Source organism: Centropristis striata, chromosome 5 (genome assembly GCF_030273125.1).
Source record: "Centropristis striata isolate RG_2023a ecotype Rhode Island chromosome 5, C.striata_1.0, whole genome shotgun sequence".
Taxonomy (NCBI): Eukaryota; Metazoa; Chordata; class Actinopteri; order Perciformes; family Serranidae; genus Centropristis; species Centropristis striata.
The window spans coordinates 38,070,042-38,086,528 of NC_081521.1; the positions used below are offsets into that span (position 1 = coordinate 38,070,042).

Sequence of the window (16,487 nt, forward strand, 5' to 3'; positions counted from 1 at the left end):
TGCTCATGAAACCTAAAAAAAATGCAATGCAAATCCCCCTCCCCTGCAGATGCTGATACATCTGGCAAAACTCCCCTAAGCTCATGTGGCTAATGTTGCGAGGGGAATTTGAAAAGTCCGGTTTCCAAGTACAAGCACTAGCTCACTCGTTTCCCTGCAACCTATTTCTGTCGTCCATTGAAAGGAAATCGCTGGGCCATCCCCCCGACGCGCGCCTGTGCTGTGGAGCTCCCCCTTGCTGCGTGCATCGTGATCTAGTGGATGCAGAGTCTTGCAGAGAGAGAACGCAGGGTCACCTTCTGTCACTGCAAGGGGAAATACTGAATAATTGCATCATAGGCTGTCGGGTAGTAGTGCACCTCAGCAGCAGCAGCCACAGCAGTAGCAGCATCTCTGGTAAGTCAGCCTGTGTGTGTGTGTGTGTGTCTGTCCGCTGTTGTTGCCACATTGCTGCACTGGGAAGAGAAGCTGAGCATCCTTTCAGCAAAGGGCGACGCAAGTATAAAGGAATCTTGCCCCATTTCTCATCGGTTGGATGATGTCTCATCCCCTCTCTGCTGCGATACCGACCAAGTACTACAGATTCATAAACAATGTTGTGGCTACAGCAGTTTTGAATTATGCATGCGTCATTTTTAAATGGTGTGCCGTTGTTTGCACGCCAAGGGTGAAGAGGACCATCTTGCATCATCTTGGATTACTACTGCATGCTTTGCTCGCCAGCTAAACCAGATTCCCGAGTCATTTAGTTTGCACAATCTACCTAATGATCTCACTTCCTTTGAAATGACAGGATGATGCAGGGTGTTGTTTTTACCATGCAGCTGTGTCTCTCGCCCTTCGAATTGATAGGAAGAACAAATTTACCAAATTTGACCTCAGTGTCCAGAGTGTATTAGCAAATGCTGTGTTTATCTGCTTAAATATCAGCTGCAGTGAGATCACTGTGTCAATATTATATGAAAGACTGCTGCCATGTTAAGCACTCTATAGTAGATGGGGATGGTGGTCAAGGCTGGGACATGATTGCCATTTTATGTTGCTTTCCATGCGTCAAATGCGTAAACAAGACCATAAAATATCTGGTAATCATCACGACTCTATGTATATGTTGGGTTTTATCGGTGCCAATGTAGTGAATAGGAGACAGCAATCGCCCTTTTGTATTTATGAGGATTTCTCGGTGAAATGGACGCGAATGTTAATGAGAGCACTCCGCTCTTTCGTTATGTAATTGGTTGTCACAGCGCAGCGAGAAACCATCTCTAGCGTCATTGTTTTTTTCTCTCTGTCAAACTAACGGCAGCACAGAGGAGGAGCATCCTGTTTTCTACATGGGATTAGGTGCATGTGGTCTTTTAATCATTCATCAAATCTGCACCCGAGCTGAAATGCATCCGGGCTTACAGCTGACTGTCATAGCCACATTGATGCGTTAGGCATGTTGTTGCTGGTGTTTCTTGGAACTGGGCGTCACATATCTTCCATCAAAACATCCAGCTGTGCTGAAATGCTACTCTCCATAGAGAATGCATGACTGGTTAAAGGGCTGATGTGTGTTTTTTTTTTTTTTTCTCATCTGGAGCCTGTAATGGTGACGTAGCAGATGACAGACAGTTCGCTCGTGCCCGCCTCAGCTTGTTTTGGAGCTGTCCGCGGTGCTGAATTCACTGTTTGCTGGAGTGCATTTCTGTCAGCAGCCAAGGTGCCCCCAAGAGAGCCTGACACGAGGCTGCAGAGAGGAGACGATCATACTGTCAGGGGGGTAATCCAATTGTATTGCGGAAAGGGGAGTCAAAGAGTACCTGCTATTTATTAGCAGACTCCTTGCTTCACTGGAGACAAGTTAAAGGTGCATCACCAGGGACTCCTTGAGACATTATCAACGGCAGAAATATCCCTATCTATCTATCTATCTATCTATCTATCTATCTATCTATCTATCTACCTATCTATCTATCTATCTATCTATCTATCTATCTATCTATCTATCTATCTATCTATCTATCTATCTATCCATCCATCCATCCATCCATCCATCCATCCAACATCTATCTATCTATCTATCTATCTATCTATCTATCTATCTATCTATCTATCTATCTATCCATCCATCCATCCATCCATCCATCCATCCATCCATCCATCCATCCATCCATCTATCTATCTATCTATCTATCTGTGTATCTCCCTCAGTGGTCAGGCTGTCCTCATTCACTTTTCATACTCAATCCTATGATAGGCAATTCACTATAATTAATAAATAACCTGCATAATTGCGAGCCAATCGCTTATATTAGACATATTAAGGTTTGTTGTTAAGTGGCGACCTCTAGTGGCTGTAGTGCATATGACAGGACCAAAGGAGGAAGTCAGGCAACATAGTATAAAGAGAAAAAGTCCGCACAGGGAGTTTGGGGAGGTTGGGTGGATCAAAACACACAAGACTTTTACCCAGGAGACTGGTGTTTAAGTCCCCTGTGAAATTAAAAGAACGTTGTAAATACAGTAATGGAAAAATACATTAGACCACCCTTGTTTTCTCTAATATCTTGTTAATTTTAATGCCTGGTACAACCAAAGGTACATTTGTTAGTACAAATATTATGATAACAACAAAAATAGCTCATAATAGTTTAATTTTAGAGCTGATATCTAACCATTTTCCATGATTTTCTTGATAATGATTTTGGTTATTATCATTATATTTGTCAAAACAAATGTACCTTTAGTTGTACCAGGCATTAAAATTAACAAGAAATTGAAGAAAACAATGGTCTAATAATTTTTTCCATGACTGTATGGCACGTTCTATGTCATGCCACTTAGAATGTACAACAGTTATATGGAAGCAGCTTTTTTTTTTTGTACTGAAACCCTCGTTTCACAACGTTGAGTCATATTTCGCAAGTCATATTTTGCAAGATTTCATATGACCCATTTATGAGGGTACATTCAGTGGTTCCCAACCTTTATGGCTAAATCAGATATTCTATTCACCCTAGTATAATAACTGCCCTACTATAAGCCTCACAGGTGCTGTCACAACTAGATTTCTCTATTTATGTGCATTTTTTGTGTCTGGGTCTGTTTGTGTGCAGTGTGTTTGCTTGTCCGTGTCCTTGAGAGGCAGCGAGCTGCTAATTGAGTCACAAACTAGCCTTCCTTTCACTTTGAAGCTGTGTGTTTATTTTCTAAAGCCACAAGTGTGTCCTCTTACTTCCTGTAGTGCTTGCTTGCAGTGTGTCCACGGTACCATTCATTTTGTGTCTCCAGGCTTGACTTGTTTTGTTTTTGATTATGGCGACGCCACATCTTCCCGCTCAGGAGCCATGTTGCGAGAATTTAATTATGATTTGCACTCACGCAACAACTGGCTTGATCTGTGGTTATCTTTAACCTTTAATAGAAAACATTAGTTGTGACATGACTGTTATCTACCACAGGGAGCACAGTGATAGCGCATCACAAGCTTAACCCCGAAGGTAAAAATGGAATAGTTTTTGCAGTTTTTTGCTAAATGGTTTTAGGTTGTTTTTAATCCGACTCCTCTTCAGTTTGCTTTCTTTTTGGCCCGTGTCCATAATAACTGACAAAGGATTAACAGGAGCGTGGGCAGTGAAGCACTGCGGTTCAAGCTTCTGTCATGTGGTTGTTGGTTCTTCTGTTTAATGTGAAATATTTAGAATAGGTGCAATACATCTGAGAAGTGATGGTTGCTTTGTTCGTATCACAGTACATGTGTGTTAAAACATGACACTGATTCCTCTTGGCTGAGATTCACCTCCTCTTGTTCTTTACTCTTGTGTTTCTTATACAGATGTAAAATGTTTTTTCAACTTATGCCAATCACCAGTAATCGTCACCAATATAATGACCAGTAATTTCACATTTTTGTATTTTGAAAAGAAGTTAATAATCTTTAGTTTTTGCACATCTGAAAGTAAGAAAGGCTAAGTTAACAAAATAGATTTTTTAATATTCTATAGCTCTCACCAAGTATAACTGACAGCACTTTTTTAATATGATAAAAACAAAGTCAATTCAGACTTTTTAAATGTTCATTTGTTTTTTCTAGTAGAGGACAAGTTTATTTTAACTGATGTGGCTTCAGTTGTTTTTTAAGCCACATGCTAAGCTAGCACAACTGCAGAAACTAGAAGATGTTATCTTCTAAACAAACTCTCATACATGCATTTAGGGGCTCAACATATTAATTCTAAACCTTGCTCTACCCCTTAACATATTCCAGTAGGTTAATGTTCAGCCTTATACATTTTTGTGCGCTTTAATATGATCTCTGAATTCAATATTGTATGCATTCTTTTTTATTTATTTACTCAGAGTCCAAATTTATTTAAAACCTACATCGTACATCAACAAATTAACAGAAATACTTCTCTCTTTTTGAGAGTTTTGCCTAAGAATTGAAATATAATGCTTTGGCATAATCTGTCAAATCACACCTGGCAGTGTATATACAATGTATGTTTATTGATGGACCGCAAACCACCACCTATTGTATCAATGAAAGCAATTCAGATTCATATTATTGGCTCTATTTATCGAATATAGATTAATTTTCAGAATAATACATAGACATATACACTACCGGTCAAAAGTTTTAGAACACACCAACTTTTCCAGAATTTAATTGAAAATAATGTAGTTTAATGTCTCAGTGTACTCTGAAATTAATGCACATTTGCAACATTTAAAATTCTTTATTGAGCATGATAGTGTTTTGAAAATAAAAAAAAGATTCAAAATCACATTTTATGTTGGACTAAAGGACTAAAAAAAAGACACAAAATGACTAAAAGAGACACAACACGACCAAAAAAAAGAAACAAAATGACTTACAAAGACATGAAAAGAATTCAAAAATGGACAAAATAGCCCAAGACTCCATAGAGTTAAGTTGTTAACCCATTTCTTGTTCCCTGAAAAAGGCCTACTTGTATAATTCTGAAATGTACATTATTTTTCAGTTTTGGTCAAGCTTACCTTTTTTATTTACCTCTGGCAGTTCCCCACTTACCTTTGTATCCTTTCAAGCTGTTCATTTGACTTGAACTGCTTGAATTTCAATAAAAAACTGGAAAAATTGGGGGGTTCTAAAACTTTTGACCGGGAGTGTACATAATAATAAGGGCAGGAGAATCAACGGTGCAACATACAACCAGTGGCAGGCTGATAATGAAAGTCTACATCCAGTGAGTGACTATTAAAGGCCTACTAGGAAACAGGGGAAAGAATATTTGCAAATCACTTTCTCAGATTTCAAACCAGCGTCAATAATAATAATATTATAAAATAGGTTTCAGTTTGATCTGATTCTTCGTGTCTTAGAAGTCTTATGTCACATGGAACAATGTGGTGTTACCTCATGTTGCTGACCTTTATGTTTCCGTGTTACATCGTCAGTCTGTGGTGTTTGTGGCTGATCCTGAGACGCCCCGTGTGAGGGGGAGATGACAATGTGTGAAATAGTGAGGCTGCTTTTTTTTATATCCTCTTTAATGTGTTTGTTGTCGAAAGGGTTAAAGGCTGCTGTGCCTCCGTGAAAAGAGGAGATAGTGGTGTCTGACAAGGTGTGAAAAAAGAGGCAATGTAAGAACAGAGAGTCTGAAGGGCATCTGGAGTGTCTCATTTCTCTGAGTGCAGGAGAGCTCAAACAAGCCAAGGCTCTATCCTTGGGAGAAGATGTATGACATTGGAGCAAAAGCGTCCTTTCATGCCACTAAAAGAATCTCATTGTGTTTTTCTATCTATGAACCACTTTACAGGTGCTTGATTTTATACGGCAGATAAATAGAGGAAGTTATTTCATTAAAATACTATGAAACGAGGGTATTTTTATCATCTTTTACTATTGACTCAACAATAGTACTGTTGGCTGCACAACAGTAGGTAATATTTCTCCAGTTTACTTCTCAAATAAGTGTGTTTCTTTTTGTAGAAAGGTATGAATGAGCTCCATGTTACCAGGTGGTTTCCATGCAGTGTCAGCTCAACATGTCAGTGTTTGTCATCATCATGTAGCTGAGGCTCAACCTGAGGCAGAGCACTGAGTCAGTGTGTGTCATGATCTTTTGGGCAACTCAAAATGGAGTCCCAGTGTGCCGGTTGAGGGGATGAATCATGTGCTAGAGTTGAGATCAATAGTGGTGCGAATGGTTAAACATTAACAAAGTCAACGGGATTTCTTTTTGTTTGGTGATAATTGAATGTACCTCAGAGTGCAGCAGTTTCAGGTCATTGCTTTGAACACTAGAGGGTGTGTTCCTCATGGACATATTCAAACTCATGATCTAATGAAGCCTTGTTGGCAGTTCATCATGGTTTGTGTTCTGCTAAAATGTGTGATCAGAAAGGAGCTGGAATTATTCAAACGTTTAATAATTTGGTCTTTGGACAAATATTTTGTCCATCTAGCACTCTATATTCCAAAAAAATAAAATAAATTTTTCATGATAGATGATGAAGAAACCAATTATTCACATCCAAGAAGCTAGGACTATACCATTTTTGCAACCTGGTCTCACAGAAATCCGTGCTCTGACACGGATTTTGCTACAATGCAAGTTAATGACAGTCATATCCCGTGGCTATTCCATGGATATTTGTTCCTATTGGTTTGTTCCAAGTCACGTGACTTTCAAGGTCCCAGCGGTCAGAACAAAAAACATGGCGGACAGTTCTCTCATTTTTAATGAAAAATCAATATTTTGACTTAGTTTCTGCATAAAAATGGATTTTGATCACATTTCTAGCGAGAAATATATGTTTTATTTTCTAAATATTCACTCAGTGAATGTACATAATCACTTTGTATGTTGGAATAGCCACGGGATATGACTGTCATTAACTTGCATTGTAGCGAAATCCGTGTCAGTTTCACGGAAATTTGAGCGATTCCGTGGCTATTCCACGGATTTTGAGTTAAGCGAAATCCGTGGCTATTTCACGGATTCCTGTGAGATCATGTTGCATTTTTGGCATCTTTGCTTAAAAAAAAAAGAATCAGTTAATAATACATTCAATTCAATTTTCCGTAAACTGACTAATTGATTTTTCGAGTCTTCATTTCACCTCTATCAGAAAACTGCAACTAGCTGTTCAATGATTGATGCTTTCTTCTTTTGGAGACTGCTGATCTCTGTATCTTTCAGTTAAAAAAAAAACACCAGTGGCATAAAGTGACCATGACTCAGCATTTTGACATGCGTTTGTGCCAGAATCTGTTGGATGTGGACTCTGTCAGGCATCCCATGGTGCCCACATCTCAGGTTGCTTCGTTCGATGGGTGGGCTGCTTCATCACTGGTCTTTGCTTGAAATTTAGTCCCATCCATCTGTTATCTAAACTGCTCATCCTGTTCATGACGTGCAGCAAGAGCATATCCCAGCACACACACACACACACACACACACACACACACTGTGGGGCAAACCCTGCACAGAGAGAAAGATTTAGTCACACTTCATACATGATTTAAACAGAGATAAATGCAGAGAAGAGAATAACTTGTGTCTCTCTAATTACAATATCAAAGAGAGATTTAAGCTGAAGTCATAGTCTTATTTAGTCATGTCGAGATATTAAAGAGAAGACAAGATGGCTGTTTATGATGATATGATGTTGAAGCTAACGATTATTTTCATTCCTGATTTATTTCTCGTCCAAACTGGATAATAATAGATCATCTATTTATAATGATAGTAAGTGGAGAAAAGAAGCAAATCCTCACATTTGAGAAGTTGGAGCCTGTAAATGTTTGGCAATTTTTCTTCATTTTCTGTTGTTATTTTTAAGTAGATGAAGCTATAGCTCAAGTGTTTTAAAGTAGGGCAAGATGATATGATATGATATGAGACATGTTATCATCTTAGATTTGGATATCATTAGGAATAAGTCTTTTCCTAGTTCAAAGGCTGTGTCTTTAGTGCAGTCAAGTGATTTAAGACTGTTCTAGCTGTTCTATTATCTGCCGTTTTAATAAGTAATTATATCCACATTACTGTTTTTTTTTATCACATTGTTTTAATATTTTGTAAAATGTCCCAAAAATATTGTAAAAAACTTTGCTTTTCTTTTGCTTTTGCTTTTAAGTGTATCAAACCACAGATTGTTTCAATGTAGAATCTTCTCCTTAAGGTATATTTTATGTAAATTCAACATGTTAAATCTAAAGCAAATAATTATACACACATCACATAGGTGCAAGGTTGAAAACAGCATCAATAAAAGAAAAGGTAACACCTGCACACTTAATCTATGAAAAGTTTAACAATGAAATGTTTAAATCCTAATTGGATCTTCTAATCAGGTCATAGTAGTTAAAAAAAAAAAGTGACTTAAGTGAAGACAGCTAAAATATTTGCTCTCACTAAATATGATATATCAGTTGTTGTAAAATACTGCAGATTTTTGTAACATTTATATCTTTACAATCAAACGATTCTGCTGTTTAATACAACCCAACCCATTGCAACAGCTGTGTAATAAAGAGGCTTCTGCCTTTTTGAAGTTTAATATCTATCCTGTATACTTCTCTATATGTTGTTTTGTCATGTGTGTGTGAGCAGTATGTGTTGAATTTTGTGCTCCGTATGGGCTGCATACCGTAATAATGTGCTATGTGTTAGTGACAGCAGAAAGGTTGTGCTTCTTTTATGAACGCTGAATATATACATTGTACAGTACATTATGCTCTTCTCATACCACTGTGTTGTGTTGTTTACAATCATTGCAGACACCAAAATAATCTCACTGCATTACCTTTTACTGTGTTTAGAGAGCTCATTTCATTTTTAACCTGATCCCTTTTCTTTTTCTTTTAACAGTTTTTTTCTTATTCTGCCGAGCTGCTGTATTAATATACAACTATAAAGAAACAGAGGAAGCTAATAAATCACTTCCCACAGTGTGACAGTTTAATGATCTCCCCTTGATTTTGACAGTTCAAAAAGGAAATTCAACTAATCTCTTAAGATCTTCGCCCCTGTTAATATAATTGGTGTTTTGACACGTGTTGGGTTGATTTTCATTTGTGTATCCATTAAGAGCAATCTAGCAGCACTTAAACTCACTGTTACATGATGCTCCAAAGACTCAGCCCAACATCTCGTGTTTTATCTCCACAGGTGATCTCCTGCAGGGGACCGACTGCTGTCTCTAAGGTTTATGGAAACCTGACCTCCCATTGGTGGAGAAGGTGAGTTTTACCTGTTTGTGCTTTGCTGAAATAGGGTTTCAGTATAGTCTCAGGTTTCACAGGAAGTGCTTTTTAAGGACCTTTTGTATAATGTATAATACTAAACTCACCACTTGCAGTAATTAATAGCTCTTTGTCAGGGGTGTTAATATTTCATGAGGGCGTTCCGGTCTGTCAGCGAGCTAACCGGAGGTCATTTTTGTTTCTTTTTCAAGACGTTTATATCGAATTCTTCTTTATGTGGTTTACTCTGTGCATGTATTATGTGTAGGATTACACCGCTACTGTAGGGTTACATTTCAGCTCTCTTAGCTGCACTCGGTTGTAACCACTGATCTCTCTTTGGGTCATAATGACATTCAGACTCTCTTAATAATTTGTGTTTGTTGTTTAACTCAACATGCGCCTGTCTAACCTCACTAAGAGCAGCTCTAACCATGTCGCTGAGAGAATAATAACTCAGGAGTGATTATTGATTTCCTTATTTGACATCTTTGTTTTGTGTGCATTATGGCAGAACCTCTCTGCAGCAGGCAGCCTAAGCAGCTATTTGATGAGGAAAGACTGTTGTTTGTATGTGCAAGAAGGCTCATCAGTACATGATGGCCCAGTTCAGTGAAGCTTCTCCAGGGATCCTGTGCAGTTTGGACTGTGAGAGGAAGCTGGGTCAGAAAAATATAGCCTGAGGGTTTATACCAGGGGTGTCAAACTCTGGCCCGCGGGCCAAATTGTTATTGCGAGGCAATAAAAGTACTATAAAAGCTGACCCGTCGGTATTATACGGCAAATTTACCGCTAATACTAGATTTATTATTGTCATTTTATTTTTAAATGTATTAACCTGTCTTTATTTTGATATTTAAATCAGAAGGATGCAAATAGAAAAGAGGCATACGATTTTTATTTAATTTTTATTTAATAAATTAATGACATTGATGTGTTTTTATTTGAAATTTGATTTTGCATGTCTGCACTATTTAGTTATATATTGTATGTTTATAAGCGTTGCTGGTTCCATATTTAATGTTAAAGCAAAACATGTTTGGTATATATTAAAAGGTTTATTTGTTCAATGTTGGCCCGCGATTTTATTCAAGTTTTAATTTTTGGCCCATTGTGTATTTGAGTTTGACACCCCTGGTTTATACTGTTAAACCTTGTAAACAAAGTTGAAATATTTAGAAGCTACTCAGGAGCAGTAATATACCTGTGAGTCAGTCCAGACATTATTTTGTGCGGTAATTACCTTTTGTCCACAAATATGCTGCTGAGATCATTTTGCATTTCTGATTTGCAGAAATGCTTCTTTAATTATTTATTCATTTTAGATCACCACAAAATGGCTCATCGAATCAGGGATTTCTAGTTTTTAATCATCTTATTTTCAGATGTTTTATTAAGGACTGATTGGATTCTGCATTTTCATAATATTAACACGCTGTTATTTAATATTTTGCTAAAAGATATCACCTAGTCTGGTAATGGCTTGATTTTGAATACAGCCTGACTGATATGGTTTTCAAGAGACTGATGATGATTTAAGAGGGAAAAATTAACTGATTAACCATCTGGTGGCTGGAATGAAAATAGACCTTTCAGTGTGGATTTTGCACTGATATGACTATGTGAAGGTACTGAGAAGACATTATACATGCAGCATATTACATTGAAAATAAAATTATAAAATAAAGAATAAATTAAATGAAAAATTGAAATGAAAAGCTAAATAATCATCAGTACTGTATGTTCACATCAGCCAACTTCTGACCAAGAATAAATAAAAAATTACCCCAAGCATAATTTTCCTCATTATATACTAGGTCGCCCATAAAGTTGGAATAATATTGTTTTCAGACACAATCCTCTGTTAATTGTGGTTTCATTTTCACTGTGATATGTTTGGGAGAGATTGATTAATAAAGTGTTGAAAAGATATAAACTTTATCTGTCAAGAATAAATCACATTGTCACAATCATTTCATGGAAAGAGGGAAGAAATATTTTATTACAACTTTATGGGCGACCGTGTATATTGTCCAGGCTTTAATTTAAAAAAATCTCGATACAGTCGTTATTATTTTTTCTATCTAAAGCTTCTATATTTTACAAATTAACAGCTGTATTGTGAAAAAAGGAAGTAGAATTCATGTGTTTCAGTCCAGAGTCATCGTTGCAGCACAGACACAAATAATGTTCCAAATGCAAGAAATCAAATAAAACCAAACATTTTATTTATTTGATAACTGTCAGCCACACTTTGCAGCATTGCCTATAAAAATTTGGAAAGTGATATTTTAAATTCTTAAAGTGGATTTTGAGTTGATCACTGCTTCCTCCTTGTGCCAGCTGGGGAGGTCGCCCAGGCTCCAGGGCTTGTTTATGCCTCCAGGCTGGTTAGCCAATTCCTACATGGAAACATTTACACCAGAGTTATTTATTTATCTCCTTCTTTATTTAACAACCAGCAGCACTAGTTTGGCTCCTGATATCCACCATTCTTCACGCCAAACTGGCAATATCGGCTGTCAAGACTGCTTCCAATAAATATGTGCCAATTCAACCCATGATATTTAAGTGCTGAGTTATGTCTTCAAGCAGTCAGATGTTTGTTTTTCTGTGAGTTAACTCTCACTCTTAACAGGTCCAGTTTGTGAGTCCAGTGTTGATATTTGTAACTCAGGTGTGATTTGAGTCTCAGATCTTCATTCTCTGGTCACACAGTGGAATCAGTCAGTTAATCTACCTAAATAGCCCCTGGCTATTATAGGTGGTTATAAATAGAGATGTAAGGTGATTATAGTCTGAACATTTAGTTGACGTATCTCTGAGGAAACTGGTGTTGTTCCTCGATTCTCCTGTCAGTCATCATAATCATATTTATCCGTATGAAGGGGATCTTTATTGCATTGATGCCAGCCTTGTTTACATTGACCAATTTTTATCCGCATTTTAAAGTATTGCATTAGAAAAGCTGGTTTAAACAGCAAAATACAATTAATTTCCTCAATTGTGCAAGATTTGCCTTTTTCAGAGAAGAGTTTATGTGCATAATGGGATATGGTAACACCTTTATTGAACAAGTGACAGAGAACACATGACTCGTCAGTCGCTGCAGGCGGTGTCTTCCAGGATAATGTATTCATTTATCTTTTGTCTCTGGACATAGCCAATTCTGGTTAACATGAACCAGCAAAAAAAATTTGCCTAATCCAACCAAATCCTCTCATTTTCTCCATTTTTCATCAGACATATGTAAGGTGTCCAAGCTGACTCGTGTTGTTTCCTGTTTACAAGTTTTTCTTCTTCTTCTTCTCTGTTTACTGGCAGATTACAGCCATGCTTTACCCATATTGCCAATTTTTGCCGAAACTATAATTTAGCCTAGTCACTTTTCTTTTTTTGTCATATAAACATCTTGCCTTGCTAGCGTTGTGGCTCCATAGACAGCAACGTTGGTTGGTCGGTCGTGAAATTTTGTTCATAGTCCTGAGAGGATTAAAGTTACTGACTTTGGTGATCCCCGTACTTTTCTTCCAGCCCCACAATGAAGTTTATATTTATATTTACTATTGGACTATTGGATTGATGACCATGGAATTAGGATGATGTGCAACAACTTTGATCATTGTCTGATTTAGTTAGGTCAAGATGTAAATTTGGCCAGTAATTTATATCACCAAATACCTACAAAACTAAAGGTATTCCCATAAGTCTCAGCTCTACGCTCTGCTTCGTGCAATTTAACTAAGTTAAGATGGTGATAATGAACTTATAGCCTTTTTAAATTGTATTTTATTCTTCTTTTCATCTTCTCAATGACAAAGTGAAATCCAGCCGATAGTCAGAGCTTTTCATTTTGCTATGTAAGCAGCCCCTCCTATCCCCTTTCATGTACAAACAGTTTGATTATCAGGAACTTCAAGTTTTGTAAAGTCAGTATGACATTATTTTATTTAGCAGTTTTAAATTAACTGTAACAAACAAGCCTTGCATGGGGTTGTTGTTTTTTTAAATAAAATTAAAAAAAAAAAAAGCAAAGCAAAGTTCCACTGTTGATAGGGGCAGTTAAAACCAGTTGTTTATTTTTAAAATTGATTTTGTTAGAAATATTTCAAGATATGAGATATGTGAATCCCTTTTTAGTTAAAGTAATCAGTAGCACTCTCTCCTTTTCAATAACCACCTCCCACTCTCACCACTTCTCATAAATTCACATACACACTTGAGCAGGCGGTGTGTTTGAAGGCAGCCCATCAGTATTCAGTGCAGCATCAGGCAGCTAAACGGCAAGAAGGCGGAAAGAGCAGCATTCCCAGATTGACTGTTGCCTTGCTGATTTACTCCCTCCCTTCCTCTGCTCCCTCTTTCTGCCTGGACTTGTGGAAAAACTGGACTGGAACCAGATCCTCCATTCTTTCTGCTCCATCTCACAGCTGCTGCAGTTCATTCCTTCATCACCACCCATCACAATATGTCTGTCTCCCCCTCGTCCGCTCTGCTCTGCTTCTCTTGTCCATCTCTCTCTGCCCTCCCCCGGCCATTTTTCTCCCCCCTGTCTTCACCACACTGTCACCAGGAGGCTTGTGGCAAGAGGCTCCATGGTTACATAACCACTGCAGCAGCACTCGGGACACTGTGTTAAATCACAACTCGGTCTCAACTGTGCATTTGTCTATAGGTGCTGCCTGTTGTAGAATGCATGTATTCGCTCAGCAGCCCAGTTTGAAGATGGATCTGATTCCAGACGGCATCCATTCAGTAGTCTCTTCCTGTGTGGCTGTTAAACTGAATCCCCTGTCTATGTCTCTGTCCCTCTGTTTGTTTCCAGCTGTCTGGGATCTCTCACTGTTTATCTGTTCTTGAAGAGGGATTTTTTGAAAGATATCTTCACTAAGGCCCCGTTCACACGAGGACGCTCGCGGGTGAAAACGACAAAATATTTTATCGGAAGTGCCTTTCGTTTAGACGGTGACGGCGTTTTGGGGGCTTAAAGACGCAAAAATCTGAAACCACCTTCCAAAGTGGAAAAGTTAAATCCGCTCCTCCGTAGCGTGTCGTCTACACTGACAAGACACAAAACTCTGATCTGATCTGCTCACGTCACGTATGTGTTTATGTCACATACATGCTCCAGTACAGGAAATAAACAAACGTGGGATTATTTCCATGCGTCGGACCTTCAAGCTGCTCTGGCAGCTCTAATAAACTTACAGGAGTCTTTCCACCAAATGTACAGGATATGTACAGATAGTATTAGTGAACAGAGAAGGATCTGGAATTACCTCTATCACATTTTGGATGCAGCAATTCGTCGGAGGTGAGCCAGACGGCTGTGAACGAGACCTGGGAGATCTAGTGATGGTGGAGAACTTTGTGGAAGGAGTAGCTGATGAAAATGTGTGGCGTGAAAACTTCTGCATGCCCAAAGATGCTCTTATGGCTTTAAGTGATGCCGCCTGGCTGCATACAATCGAATTTCACACACTTTAGCGTCACCGTATGCAGCAGATTTCCTCCTGAAAACGCTCGTCTAAACGAGGAATAAAAAGTGAAGACGAGACGCCACTTTTGCGTCTTCTGTTCAGACCGTCCTCGTGTAAACGTAGCCTAAGTGTCTGGCATGGGTGGTTCAGCAAGGTAGCTACATGTACATATTCACATTATTTAGAGAAACACAGGCATCTCCTGGATAACTGTACAGTTTGATGGATAATATTTTTCAAAAAGCTCGTTTTTTTACCTGATTAATGTATCTGTACTTAGGTACAGTGTGGTTTCCAGGTGAATGCTAATAGCAACATTTTAAAATGCACACAGTACAATGCTACATCTCTCCATTAGGAGCGCAGGGCTTTTAATCCATTTTTTCACTGTAGCCAAACTGGAATTTCAATGTGTTACAAAGACTTTTCCTCATAGATTTGCATTGGGGAAAAATACGTCTGTATATCAGCAGATCCTTTTTAAGGCATAAAAACCTGTGATATAACTTCAACATCACATTTTGATTCATTAGGCCCAATAACATTTTGAAAGTCTTAAACAGAATTTAAAGCTCTGTGATTAGCTGTCATAAAGTTTTTAGTCTCGATATCTTTGACTTTTGTCAGTGGACAAGATTTTTTTTTTCAACGCCTTTAACTTGGAGTTTGTTCTGATGATTCAACAGGGAGAGTTTCATGCCCATCCAAGAACTGGAAAAGCTCCAGCAGCCAGAAAGCTAACTTTGTCAAAGCAGATATTAAATATAACATTTACCTCTGGATCCCTGGACAACTGAAACCTTATGACACTTCCATCTTTACCCCTTTGTAGGAGCTTACTTTTCAAGTAGGCTGTATAATAGGTAATGAATTTTGTCTTTCACTACGAGTTGAACCGTTCTTGGCACATACCTCCCACTGGCCTGTTATTGTTGCTTCTGACAGCAATTTCTCCTGTGAACTGAAATAAATAAACTTTCAAACAGCTGTTTAGTCATAGAGTTGAGCTTCCAGTTATGTCTACACAGTGCCTTATTTGTAGTCATAGTTGTAAACAAGGTTAGAGAGACAGTGAGTCATGTCATCATGACTAAAGCTCACTGATTGATCAGTCTGAAGGCCTCGTTTAATTCTTAGTAGGCGTTTTACAGCCTCTTGCTGCTGGTTAAAGCTGGTATTAAATACTGTGCGTAAGAACCTTGTATTGAAATTTACATGAACATAACCGCCCACAGAAAATCGTCCCTGTGCAAGAAAACCATTGATAATATGTTGAGGACAGAACAGAGAGTCTTTGGATATCTCCACAACAATTACATGGAATTCCATTGATTTTGGTGCGTTCATGTTCCCCAGAGGTGGAACTGTTGGCACAATGTTTTGGTGACCTCTCCTGACTTTACCTTGAAAAGTTGTGTTTTTTCAGCTAAATTTCTCAGCAATTATTGACTGTATTTCTTTGAAATTTGGGGTAGATAATTATGCCAGCCTCAGGATGAACTGCAATGACTTTGGTGATCCTCTAACTTTGCATCTAGTCATCAAAGTGCAAAGCCAGCAAGATTCCCATCAGAATCAACTGTAGTTTGTGTTTGTGAAGCATGTTAACATTATTATTGTGATCATGTTATCATAATAAGTAGCTCATTACAGCTCACAGAGCTGCTAGCATGGAAGTGTAATCACTAATTAAGTGATCATAGAGACAAAGCGCCACGCTTCATACCCTGACGACCAAGCAACAAACAAACCATCTCCATTGACTTTGTATTGAGTGCATTTTG

At 38.1% G+C, this 16,487-nt stretch overlaps 1 protein-coding gene across 2 annotated transcripts in view; it reads left to right on the forward strand.

The window, feature by feature from the left end:
* The first annotated feature begins 155 nt into the window (after window positions 1-155).
* LOC131971221 (protein kinase C and casein kinase substrate in neurons protein 1-like) overlaps window positions 156-16,487 on the forward strand; it is a 45,966-nt gene continuing 29,634 nt past the window's right edge. Inside the window, exons 1-2 of one of the 2 annotated variants that reach the window (XM_059332547.1) lie at window positions 156-396; window positions 9,150-9,220. The gene's annotated coding sequence lies outside the window, so the exon portion shown is untranslated. The other variant, XM_059332548.1, reaches the window with a different exon arrangement.